This window comes from Henckelia pumila, chromosome 4 (assembly GCF_033568475.1).
Source record: "Henckelia pumila isolate YLH828 chromosome 4, ASM3356847v2, whole genome shotgun sequence".
Lineage (NCBI taxonomy): Eukaryota > Viridiplantae > Streptophyta > Magnoliopsida > Lamiales > Gesneriaceae > Henckelia > Henckelia pumila.
This window is the reverse complement of record NC_133123.1, coordinates 97,395,796-97,410,078: the sequence shown is the minus strand read 5'-3', so window position 1 is coordinate 97,410,078 and position 14,283 is coordinate 97,395,796. Positions and strand designations below refer to the sequence as shown.

At 38.5% G+C, this 14,283-nt stretch overlaps 1 long non-coding RNA gene and 1 pseudogene across 1 annotated transcript; both read left to right on the top strand.

Moving 5' to 3' along the window:
* The first annotated feature begins 5,371 nt into the window (after positions 1–5,371).
* On the top strand, positions 5,372–7,084 carry LOC140894604 (uncharacterized; annotated as a pseudogene).
* Positions 7,085–10,491: 3,407 nt separating this feature from the next.
* Positions 10,492–11,705, top strand: LOC140867847 (uncharacterized). Its single transcript, XR_012145288.1, has 2 exons — positions 10,492–10,607; positions 11,471–11,705. It is a non-coding gene; the product is annotated as an uncharacterized lncRNA (long non-coding RNA).
* Positions 11,706–14,283: the final 2,578 nt, after the last annotated feature.

The following is a 14,283-nucleotide window of genomic DNA, read 5'->3' as shown; positions in this document are numbered from 1 at the left end:
TGCAGTACCAACCGCAAGTGAGAAACATGCTCTTCCGTATTACGCGAATAAACCAGGATGTCGTCAATGAAGACCACGACAAACTTGTCCAAATACTCCCTGAAGACACGGTTCATCAGATCCATGAATATAGCCGGCGCATTAGTCAAACCAAATGGCATCACTAGGAACTCGTAATGCCCATAGCGAGTACGGAATGCAGTCTTGGCTACGTCCTGATCACGGACTCTCAACTGATGATACCCAGATCTCAAGTCAATCTTCGAGTAAATTGATGTGCCCTGCAGCTGGTCAAACAAGTCATCAACACGAGGCAACGGATACTTGTTCTTCACAGTGACTTGATTCAGCTGCTGATAGTCAATGCACAGCCGCATCGACCCATCCTTCTTCTTCACGAAGAGAACAGGAGCTCCCCAAGGAGATACACTAGGACGAATGTACCCCTTGTCCAAAAGATCCTGTAGCTGATTCTTCAACTCACGCATCTCTGACGGAGCCAGACGATACGGTGCTCTAGAAATAGGCGAAGTACCCGGCATCAACTCTATGCCAAACTCGACTTCCCTAGCAGGAGGAAAACCCGGAATCTCATCAGGAAACACATCTGGAAATTCATCCACAACAGGAATGCTCTCTATCCCAATACTCTCAGCGGACAAATCAACTGCATAGATAAGGTAGCCTTCCCCGCCAGACTCTAGAGCTCGACAGGCTCTCAAAGCTGATACCAAAGGCATCGGGGGTCGCGCTCCCTCACCATAGAAAAACCAACTCTCACTCCCTTCCGGATGAAAGCGTACTAATCTCTGATAGCAGTCCACTGAAGCTCGATAGGTAGTCAGCACATCTATTCCCAGAATGCAATCAAAGTCGTCCATCGCCAGGACCATGAGATTCGCCAACAGAACGTTCCCTTCGAACTCTAAAGGGCAACCCATCACTAGACGCTTAGCCAAAGCAGATTGGCCCGTCGGAGTAGAAACAGACATCACTACATCTAGTGCAATGCATGGTAACTTATGCCTCTTAACAAAACGTGCAGAAATGAAGGAATGAGATGCACCAGTGTCAATAAGTACAAGAGCAGGTATACCATAAAGCATAAATGTACCTGCGATGACTTTCTCATTCTCCTTCACTGCCTGATCATGTCTCAGGGCAAACACCTGGCCAGAAGCTCGTGGCCTCAAATGAGAACTCCCAGCAGACTGTCCCTGCGACCTCTGCTGAACGGTAGCCTGAGAACCCGATCCTGAACCAGAACCAGAACCGCCTCCCCCAGACTGTGGACAATCCCTCCGGATATGACCAGTCTCTCCACGACGGAAACAAGCTCCAGAAGCTCTACGGCACTTGTCGGATGGATGGTTCTTCCCACAGTGATCACACTTGTCCTTCTTACCGAAACGGACAACACCCCCAGAACCAGAGGAAGAAGAAGATCCAGACTTCTTGAAAGTTTGGGCACGGGGACCCAAAGAATTAGCAGGTCTCGACTGAGAGAAAGACCTATTTCGCCGAATGCTGTCCTCCGCCTGGTGACAACGGCTCACCAAACCCTCGTATGACATGTCGTCGCCAACTGCCACACGGTCATGGATCTCAGGGTTAAGGCCCTGAAGAAACAGATTATACATCATCTCTGAGCTATCAGCAATCTCGGGGCAATAGGATAGCAGATCAAAGAACCTCTACTGATACTCATCGATAGACATGGTTCCCTATCGCAGACTCAGTAGCTCGCCTGCCTTCGACTGTCGGAGTGCAGGAGGAAAATACCGCTTTTGGAAAGCTGTGCGGAACTCGGCCCAGGTGGCCACTCCTCTCGCGGCAACAAAAGGTGCAGAAGTAAACCTCCACCACCTACGCGCACGCCCATCCAGAAGATAGCCAAGGGTCTCCACCTTCTGCTCATCGGTGCATTGGAAAGTCTGAAAAGTCGTCTCCATGCGGTCTAACCAGTTCTCCGCATCCTCCGGAGACTCACCTCCAACTAAAGGCTTAGGACCCATAGCTAAGAATCGACGCACAGTGAAACGCTCGTCGTCATGGTGACGATGACGCCGTTCTCGACGAGGCTCCCGGTCGGCATCACCCCAACGCCCACCAACACTATCATGAGAACTCTGATCGTCACGATTTGACATCTACAAAAATACCTCAAGATGAGACTAAATCCCAAGAAATCTTTTGCATGCTCTGATACCATAAATGTAGTGACCCTTACCCGGATCACCTACTAAACAGAACTTAGGCATGCAATTAACTTAATTAAACAGATATCAGAATAAAACTGCGGAATCCAAATAACATTATACAATCCCAAGTAAAGGAATCTGTAATTATCCAATAATATACAACCAAATCGAATAGCTGTATAAACCGAAACAACAGTAATAAAACCTAAGCGAAGCTCCAGCCGGCCAACCGCTGACTAGCCCCTCCTGGATCCACCCTCCTCGTCCAATCGCAAACCTGCCCCATGGAATAGGGTGTCCAGAAAATACAGAGTACGAGACGTGAGCATAAAACGCTCAGTGCGAGAGTATGAGTATACATGCATGCAAAGTGAACTCCCTATAGACTCGAGGTCAAGGATCAGATAACAGAGACAGACCGGGCCCTGGTATGTAGCAGGCAGTGCCGTCGCTTCAGGAGGTGGCTCCCATACCGAGATAACTGTGGATACGCCGGACCCAAATCGATGGAAGTCCATCCATTAACAGGATAGGTTACAACCCTACTAACAGACATCTCGAAAGAGATACAGCAAGATGCAAATGAATGCAGCATAATATCGTGGCATATAAATCATGCAGTCACATAATACATGCATACTCAGTCAGGATATCTCGAACAGTACTTTCGTACCTCAATACAGTGCAAGCTCTACCAACTCTAGGTCCACGCCTATAGTCTGCTCTACACTGCCAAATGATACTACTATCATTAAAGTGCTCTAAAAGCCTTAACTAAGCTATTGCATACTCCTAAATATTTATAGGAAGCAAAAGCTATACCTTCGTCCGTCGTTAGCCCTTTGATGTCGATGCCTCCAGAACTTGGGCACAACTCCGCTACGACTACCGAACGCCTCTCCGACCTCCGGACCAAGCCTAAGAAGACTAGAACAGCTCCAAAAGGACTAGAAAGGAAAGGAGAACTCGGAATTGGCAAATGAAAGTGAAGTCTCGGCCTTCTATTTATAGACAACGATCGGAACTTCCGATCCTTGATCGGAACGTCCGAACCCCGATCGGAACGTCCGATCCTGCCATCGGAGCTTCCGAAGATCCTGATCTGCCACGTGTCAAAATATCACTTGTTGACTTCGGATAGGGGTGATCGGAGCTTCCGGTCCTGATCGGAGCTTCCGATCCAACCACACGTCATGCCTGACGTAATATCGATCGGTGCCTCCGATCGCTCATCGGAGCTTCCGATCCTGTTCGGAACTTCCGATCGTGCCTTCGGAGCTTCCGATCCGTCCGATACCCAATTCAATTAATTAGCATTAATCCTTTAATTACTCAATTAGGGCACGGGCTACTGCAGTTCACATCTTTGCAATGATTTGCAGCTGTTGAGAAGAAGTAGGAAGCTAAGGGATGGTGAGACTTATCTGAGGATAGGCAATGGGTCAAGGGTTGCTGCTAAAGCTATTGGAGATGTTTATTTAAATTTAAGCACTGATTTTGAATTGGTTTTGAATAATTTTTTATTCGTTTCCGTTTTGATTAAAAACATTGTTTCTCTTTCTATGTTGGATAGAGATGGTTACTCTTTTAATTTTTCAAATAAGATTTGAAGTATTTTTAAGAATGAATGTTTGATTGGATCCGATGAACTTGTGAATGATTTGTATGATTTGAAATTGAATGACAAACCAGTCAATGTTCGAAGTATAATGAAAAGAAAGGATAATATCTTAAATCCTGCACATCTTTGGCATGTTAGGCTAGGTCATATATCCTCAAAGAGGATGACGAAGTTGATTAGTGAAGGAATGTTTGAATCTTCAGACTTTAATTCACTACCAACTTGTGAATCCCGCTTAAAATGAAAAATTACAAAGGCTCCATTTATGAAATGTGGACTGGAAAACAAACCAAATATAAAGACATGAAAATTTTGGGTTGTCCTGCTTATGTGAAGCAGACAGTGGGAGATAAGTTGGATAGTCGATCCAGGTTATGCCACTTTTTGGGATACCCTAAAAATTCCATAGGATATTATTTCTATTATCCATCAGAAACAAAAGTGTTTGTTTCTAGAAATGACTTTTTTTTGGAAAAGGAATTTTTGTTTGACAAAAATGGCAAGATAATAGAACTTGGAGAAATTCAAGAACCACAAACCATTGAAAATGTGGAAACAACAGAATTATCTCAACCAATCATAACACATGATATACCCACAACTAGAAGGTCCAAAAGGACACACTAGTAGAATTTTCAGCTTTTACTTCGCCACCATTTACTTCGTCAATTAATAATTACGAAGTAATATGTAACAATACACTTCAGTAATTAGACTGCCGAAGTAAAAACACACATTTTACTTCGGATTTTAAAAAACCCGGGCTTCACTAATAATTTTGTGTCATATTTTACTTCGGCATATTATATTTGATGAAGTATAAAGGTTAAAAAATAAAAATATAATGATACTTGCTGAAGTAAATAGATGAACAGATCCTTAATCTCCCATTCACCTTTTAACTTTCTTATATATTTTCTATCGTACGTACAGTGAAAAAAACCCATCGCCATCGATCTTATTTCTTCTTCAACCCTACGGCCGCCGCTTTGCATCTCCAGCCGTCCACCACCGCTAGGAACTGCTCGTCAATGCCGTAATTGGAAAGCCCAAGGTCTGAATCCTAGCAGCACTGGTCGGTTCCTCCAGGTTTGATGTCCATAGCCAGAGATCTATTTCTTGTTTTTGCATTTTCTGTATTTCTCGCTAGTACCCGAGCAGCCACAATATTTGGCTCGTATCTCTTTCATCCGGAGACGAAATTTCAAACGGTTTGACGGTTTTCTTCCTTACATCAGTAGCTTCGTTTTGGGCTATGAATCACTGTTTTTTATGCTTATTAGTGCCGACACCGAGCCTTTTTGCGAGCTGTTTCCTTCACGTTGTTTCACCTGCGATTTTTCAATGATTCCAGCTTTGATTTTGGTGTTTCAGACCATCTTTAGTCTGTATTCGAAGTATAAGACAACTTCCAGTGGAGCCCCACCATTTTCCAAATTTTCAGATGTTGTCTGCATCGCATCGAAGATTTATCTGATCTCGGTGCCGAAATCAATGAGTTATTCTGCTCTCAAATACTAATGCTTTCTGCTTCTTGTTTACCTTAGTTATGGCAGCAGAGCTAGTTCGTGCATCAAAATTTGAAACTGAAGGTGAGCCAAAGAAACTAAGGTAACTATTTTCGTGAACCTACAATTATATCATTCAAATTTCCATAAAATCCATTTTGTTTTGTTACTTTTGGTAATGTCATTTTTGTTACTTGTTCTTAGGTTCTACTACTACACAGCTGGCTCTGGGGGTGCTGGCCCGACTATATTATCCACAAGATTTTTACTTCTGGGAGAGGAAGTTCTTGCATACAACAAAGGTTGATGATCAAATATGAGTTCTTGTTTTCACCATTTATGCATTTAAATATTTAACTGATTTTAGTAATTTAATTGACAAGATAGAAGGTCAAATTAAAACCTTATAGCGGATGCTTAACATTAATTTTGGACTTGGAATTGGAAAGAAGGATGTTTTTCTCTTGTAAGTTTCTGGAAAATCATTTTATTCTGGATTTTGAAAAAGCTTATTCAGGAAATTACTATCCTGTTATTGTATTAGAATGCATGCTATTTTATTATTTTTATACTAAATTCTACCAAGAAGCGACAATCATTAGTCAGTTAAAAGAATATATTCTTTCAGAAATTTTCCTGAGGGCAGGAGCATTCACGAGGTCTTTGGAGTTCCAACTGTTAGCGCTCGGTTTGGAACTTCACCTTTCTTCTGGAATTGGGGAATGGGAGCAATGACAGATTTGCTTCAACCTGTATGTTTATCAAATTCTGAAAATTGAGATTTTACATGGATTGATTTAAAATTATATTTCGGCAGTCATGATAAGTTTGCTTCCCAAATGGTATATGATATTATTCAACTTAAAATAGTTTTTTGTGTGTAATGTTATTGATGATGTAAGATTATCTAAATTGAATGCATTTATTCAAGATTTGTATAATCTGCAGGAATTCCTGAGAGACAAAAGTAAAGTCCAGCAATTAGTTCAACTATTTGACCCTTTAGTGAGGGCAGTAGATGGATTTGCTCGAGAGAAGGTGTCGATGCGAGTACGCTTACTTTTTTAGTATATCTCATGTTGTTTCAATTTTGCTCCATATGATCGTTTTGACATATTTCCCCTTTCAATATTAACAGGTTGATTTGGAGTGCTCCGAGGGATACCACAAAATCGGGATATTCAGCCACAAGAAACTATCTGTGTAATTATTTTTTATTATTTGTTCAAACCATGCAAACGGTTATAATTATTATTTTTAATTGTATCTTTGTGATTTTAGGTCAGTGGGATTTTCAACAGCTGCTTTTGTCCTAGCCATTCTTGAGGGAAGCACTCGCCCCGGAGTTTGGTTTCCAGAAGAGGTACACTCTAGTACCAGGGGTAGAAATTGAATTTGGAAGGAGGGGGATGGGGCAAAAACTTGCATTTTTTCGAAATTATGTGTAAACTTTACTTGATCAAAGCTTCTTCCTTTGTTTCTAGCCTGAAGGGATCGCAGTTGAGGCAAGGAAAACTCTTCTTAATCGTGCTGCACAAGGGACCATCAATTTCGTGATGAATAAGTAGGAATTTTTTCTAGCAATCTTGAACTTCCGTCGCACGTTTCTAACTTGTTTAATTCTGTAGTGTCATTTCACAGGGCTCCATGGATGGTCGAAACAGATCCTAAAGAGCTTGGTTTTGGAATTTTCGACTGATCTCCTATGTAACTTATGTAACCATGTCCAGTTTTACTGCGCAGATGTAGAGGTAAATTTAGTGTGTGGTCCTAAAGAGCTTTGGTTTCTAGATGTTATTTGTGGTGTAGCTCTTTGATTACTCGAAATGCATTTTTTAAAAAAAATTTATTTATGGTGTGGCTTTTGGAATCCTTGAATGATTTTATGTAAAATGTCATTTCCTTTTACTTCTTATATTTTGTCCCTTCTTGTTTCTTGGAATGATTGAGTTCTTGAATTTGTGTTTTTCTTAGGTGCTTGGTCATGGGAGAAAAAGGTCTGAGATATTGGATGCTCCAAAAAGCGATCCACAATGTGTCCTTGGAAACATTTGGCAACTCATTTTCTCTGCTCAGCGGATTAACCTCGTGCTCCGCCGCACGTTGAGGCAGCCAAGTCTTATCTCGTATATATCTTGTTGATTTTATAATATTAATGGGTTTGGTTTTAGGTTCTTATAATTGAGCTTTTCCTACTTTCTGGTACCTATTCTTTCACTTATCTTCTTAATGATGGATGGAATTTTTGAATTTGGACAGAATCATGCTTGTCCGTATGAGAAATCTGTGTTTGATGTTTTGCTGTATTTTATTTCTCCTGATAGAAACGATGATCTGGCCGTGGAGTTGCATTCCAATGTTACTGCTGAATCTTGATCACTCTCTGTTTTCCTTTTCTTTATCTACTTCATTGCTTTTTTTTCCTTAAATTTTATGAATTTATTAAGTAATTTATGTTGTTATGGTCATGATGTGATTATTATTGGAGTTTCAGACTGCTTTGGATGTTTAAACTAAAAGATGTAAATATTTACATATAATCCGTACTAATGATTTAAGGTTCTTTCTATTGGTTTTGTTACAGCTCTTACAAGATTTTCCTAGATATATTGTGTCACTTGAGACTTGTAGAACAGGTACTTGTTGAAGTTATGGTTGAACCAATCTCGGATGTTGACTTCATTTCCAGTTATGATTTTGAAATTGTTTTACGCTTCCGTGACAGTATTTCAAATATCTTCTTATTGTATGTAGTCACAGATAACTATTTCGGAAACAGATCAATAAAATATGAAAACTTGATTTGAAGCCAATGTTATCCAATCAAAATGAGAGAAAACCTGAATTATTTTTTTATACAGAGTGATTATTGATCTTTGGCAATCATAGCATGTCACTTATAAATTTTTTCAAAATCTTAAAACCAAATAGAAATGAAACGGATAAAGTATTTCCATACAGAGAATCATACATATAATAGATTATACTTTATTCCGGGAAAAGGGAATTTATTACTAGTTTAGCTGATGATAATGGCTATGGATGAGCTATTACAAAATCTCTTGTAGCCGCAGGTGCTGAAATTTATTGGTGCATGGGTGTCTATATGTATATGAGATTTATGTTTCAATATTCAAGTGTTAATTGAACTTTTTTGGCATGTTCTATATTCTTGATGACAATATCATCTTTCAGGCTCTAAACCCGTGTATGCGTGGATTTTCTTATATCCATCATTTATAATTTTAATATTTCTCTTTATTAATGTGTGGTTTAATGGTTTGGAATTGATGCTATAGGCTGCCAGATGGTTGTTTGATGGAAATTACAAAATTTTACCCATTAGATGCAGTTTATGACTGTCCCAAGGATGTTCCTAAAGATGTAATGAGAAGTTTTTTTTTTTTTTTTGTTTTGGCAATATTCCCATTATGAAACTCTACATTAAATTAGTTGTTCCTTGATTATGCAGTTCAGAACAAATAATCAGTATGCAAGATCTTCAAATTGGACAGTAAAGGTATTTTGTAATAGAATCCTTTGTTTACTTCTCTTAACTTTTTTTCGCAAGTGCACCAAAAGCTAGTTCTTGTTCTTCTTTCACACAAACTTGAGCAGAGTTTTAATGGGAATGAGACTTATGTATATGGCATGCTTTAGGGTTCCTCTCTCGATCTCCATTCTCGATCTCCACTTTGAGGCCAGATCCCATCGGTCCAGCGCAACTTCGGAGAGGTCTACTGTGTCAGGAAAAGGTTTATGGTCCTCTTGCATCGATTGTATTGGTTTTTGTTGGAAATCTGTGGAGTATACCTCAGCATCGATTTCCAGATTTTGAAACAAAATGGTATTGAAGACACCGGTTATGGATATCGTCATGTCCCTGCAATTTCTCATACCACAGGAACAAGATGGGGGCACGGGGTCAGGCAGCAGAAATAAACCTCTTTTAAAAATGGGTACACCTGCTGGTGCTCTTTCGAATGAGCAGTTTTCATAATGGGGAAGAGTTTTCTCCCTAGGTATATATCATAACAATTTTGTGCTAATATTCAACTTATCTTGCATTTTGACAATTTATTTTGTTTTTTTCGTGATGTTCAAACAGGTGAGGAAGCAGTATACGATCACAAAACAAAGGGAACAATGGACGGAAGAGGAGCATAAAAAGTTTCTTGAGGCACAGGATATTCATGGATTGGGTGCCTATGCTTATGTTATACCATCAGGATGACTTAGTGGTGTTTGCTTGTATCTTATTTTCGTGTGCTTAGTAATCCTTATCGGTTGGTCTATTTCAGTTATTGGGAGGAACTGGCAGGCCTCCTCCCCTGTACATTGTTTTTCTTGTTATGAAAAAAATAACCAAATGCAATTAGAAACTTACTTGGAGCAGGCATGAATGTGGTGGTCTATTGCATGTGTATGTGTGTGTACATATATGCATATACTGAATCATATTCAAAGCAGACTGAGAATAATTTGTGGGCTCTTGGTGAATTGTTTTGATCATGATTTCTTAACCTTTTTTCACGCTCTTTCTTTCTGTTAGAATAAATCTTGGCTTGGATCGTTAATCAATACGGTGATCGGAAATTTAAAGCTTTCAATTTCAAACATTCACATCAGATACGAGGATCTTGAGAGGTATGCAGGTTTTTATACCGGATTCATCCTTACTTTCTTCCCCCTTTCTCTGCTTCTTTCTCCCCTGATCTCTGAATGTAACCCAAAGCAACCATTTCATAGTGCCACTGTTTACCAGTAATCCAGGTCATCCATTCGCAGCTGGTGTAACCTTGGATAAACTTTTAGCGATAACAGTGGATGATAATGGGAAGGAGACTTTTATAACTTGAGGTGCATTGGAGCAAATCCAAAAGGTTCATGTCCCTTGAAATCTTAATCGAGAAGAAACAGAATTGTGTTTCTTCAACTGTTCCTATCAAATAATCAATTCCTTATGTTTGTGGTTTTACTGTGTTTGGTTATTATTTACCTGTGCAACTTGATCCACGCAATGTATTCTATTAATTCGGAAATTTTAGTGTTATATTATATTTGAGAACTTTAGTGTTATAGTGTTATATTATATTTGAGAACTTTACTCATTTGCTTACCTAATTCAGTTTTTTTTTTCTAAACTTAATGCTGAAATATTTTTTTATTTCATTGTAGGGTAATATAAAACAAAGTGGTTCGTTTGAATGCGGATTTTGTGTGATGAAGTATATGAAAGATATAGTTGAATGTGAAAATCTACATTTGGATAAAATGGTGAGTTTCCTTTTCATTTTATGATTTGGTTTACGTGAAAATCTGTTTCCATCCTTTTTTGCTACTTAGTTGCTCATAAATGAATCTGAAGTTGGCATCTGTTTTGAAGTTGGCATTTATGGTAGGCTCTGTTTTGAAGTTGGCATTTTTGGCATTCTTCTTTCCAAACTTTCTGTCTTAGCACTGTTAGTGGTGAAAGGGTTTTATAATTATTTTTTAAACAACTCTTTTTCAGAGATATTGACATATTGTACTTGCTCGCTGGTTTATATCATATTTTCTCGTACGAAAAAGGCCATTATTCCATGCTGATAAATGTTGGAATCAAAATTGTCTGAGATTACTTGCCACTGCTCTATGATGTATGGATTATTGTTTCTAGTTTGGATTGGGTCAATGGTATTTCGTGCGACTGTTCTATGTTCTGGGCATTTGATTCTGCACTTATTGGCTATTTCTCTATCTCTCACCACCTGTCCATTCGTTCTCGCATTCTCTGCCTCCCTACTTCTGCAAATTTAGCACTCATTTCCAAACCAAAAACGTAATATGAAAAAGGAATAAGATTGCAAGAATTTCAATAATTGGTGCTGCAAATGGTCGAGGCAAGGCTTGTGATGCTATAGACCCACAAATACTTTAATTTTATTTATGTTGGAATTATTTGTGAAATGACAAATATATATGTATCCTTGATAGAGTACTGTGTTTTCAATTTATTAATGTTTTAATTTAATCATCTGTTGCAATGACAACCTGTGATTAGTACCTGCATATGTCGTTACCCTTATTTGTGAACTGGCAAATATGAATCCTCGATCTTAAATTTTATTCTAATGTATTTTATTTTTTTTACATTTCAGTATTCAGGATCCATCAGGAACCAATATTACGACCAAGCTCAATTTGACGAAATTAGAAGTGAATGGAGCGAATTCGTCTACTCCTATGTAGGTTCATAAATTGGTCATATGCACGTTGGGATGCATAATACTTTTATTGATGGATATACTTTTGGATGGATAATTTATCAATCTTTTGTAGAAATACTCGTGGATGCATAATTTTTTATTGATGGATGTACTTTTGGATGGATAATTTATCAATCTAATTAGTGTATTTTACGTTTCAGATATATATATATATATATTAATGGTGTTATTGTATCTAATTAAAATTTTTTAATGTTGATTTAGTGATACATATATTTTTACTTCATCAATCAATGTAAAACCGAAGCCATATGTACTTTATTACTTCGTCAATTAATGAAACTGCTGCAGTAAGGGCATGTTTTTACTTCGCCAAGTTACATAACATTTGAAGTTAAATAGAGCATTTACTTCATCACTCAATGTAAATACCGAAGTCATATATGTTCTATTACTTCGTCGTTTAATGAATCAACGGAAGTCATATATGTTTTATTACTTCGTCACTTAAGAAAACTGCCGAAGTAAAATACGCGCATTTAATTCATCAGTCAACGTAAATGGCGAAGTTATAGATGTTATATTACTTCGTCACATAATGTAAATGCTGAAGTAAAAGGCATGCTTTTACTTCAGAACCGGTCCAATATTAAGCGAAGTAAAATGGTACCCTATTACTTCGGTAATTTCATGCCTAATACTTCGGTTATTAAGCGAAGTAAAATGGTACCTATTAATTCACGTGCATCTACTTCGGTACTTATCTATCTACGACTTCAGTTAATATGCGAAGTAAAAGGCATAAATTCTACTAGTGACACCTAGATAGACTGAGAGGCTGAACTTGTTCCTAGAAGGTAGTCAAGATGATATTGACCATGGATCTGATCCAAGGACCTTCAAGGAGGCGATGTTTGATATAGAGTCGGAACATTGGCTAGATATCATGAGATCTGAAATGGATTCCATGTACTCAAACAATATATGGACATTGGTAGATCCTCCTAAAGGAATTGTTCCTATTGGCTGCAAGTGGATATATAAAGCAAAAGCTTGGAGTAGATTGGAAGGTAGAGACCTTCAAAGAGAGACTGGTTGAAAAAGGTTATACTCAAAAGCAAGGAGTTGACTATGAGGAAACTTTTTCACCAATCTCTATGATGAAATCCATTGGGATCTTGCTAGCCATATCATCATGGTACGACTATGATATATGGCAAACGGATGTAAAGACCATTTTTCTTAATGGAGACATTAAGGAAGAAATTTATATGGTGCACATAAGGTTTTATATCTGTAAGAAGTGAGCAAAAGGTTTGCAAACTTCAAAGATCTATTTATGTGCTTAAACAAGTATCCCGGAGTTGGAATATCCGATTCTATAGCACAATCAAAGAGTTTTGTTTTGTTAAGAATGCGAAAGAATCATGTGTATAAAAAATGGTTAGTGGGAGCGTTGTAACAATCAAAGAGTTTGATGTCATGATTCTCTTTGGAAATGATGTAGGACTTATGCAATCAACTAAAGTACGATTATCCACTAACCTCCATCAAGGATATGGGAGAAACATCTTATGTATTGGGAATATGGATATATAGAGATAGATCAAAAAGATTGCATGGGATGTCCCAATCCATGTACATATAAAACGTAATGAAACAATTTATTATGGAAGGATCCAAGAGAGGGTTCTTACCAATGTGTCATGGTATTTCACTCTCGAAGTATATTTTCCCAAATACACCTAGCGAGACTGAAGCAATGACACGTGTGCCTTATGCTTCTGCGATTGGAAGAATAATGTATGGAATTCTATGTATAAGACCTGATGTTGCACAGGCTATGATTTTCACAAGCAGATATCAGTCTAACCCTAGACAATCACATTGGAAGGATGTGAAAATATCCTGAAATACTTACGAAGAACTAAGGATTTGTTCATGGTCTATGGGGGATGAGAACTGAAGCTTGAAAGCTTCACAGATTCTAGTTTTCAATCTGACGTGGATGACTCAAAATAATATATGGGTTTATATTCATGATTAATGGTGGTGTTGTATCTTGGAAGAGTTCCAAGCAAGAAACTACTGCGGATTCCACCATCGAAGCTGAATATATTGCAGCATCAGATACTGCAAAGGAAGTAGTTTGGATAAGGAACATTATCAAAGAGTTGGGTGTTGTTCCTAGTGCTGTTGATTCAGTCACAGTTTACTGCGACAACAATGGAGCCATTGCACAAGCAAAGGAACCAAGAGCTCATCAAAGATCCAAGCATATACTGAGAAGATTCCACCTGATCCGAGAGATACTTGGAAGAAGTGACATTATGATCGAGAAAATCGCCTCGGCAGATAATATAGCTGATCCCCTAACTAAGCCATTGCCAGGACCTGTATTTTGAATTCACCACGAGACGATGGGCTTAAGATACATGAGTAGTTGGCTATAGGGCAAGTGGGAGATAGTTATAGTAGATGCCCTATAGTGACCCGTATCTATAATTAATAATTAAGTGATAATTAATCAAGTGATCATGTTTAAGAGAGATAAAAACAAGATTAAGGAATTTCCAAATGAGTCCAAGGAGTTCAAAAATGGATCCAGAACACTCAAAAATAGCCCGAAGGATCCCGAGTCTTCGGTAGGATCGAAAGGTCCGAACTAGGATCGGAGCATCCGATCTATGTGCAAGTTTGGAAGCATAGTTAGTGTTCAGAACCAAGAGAGATGGGAACGTCCG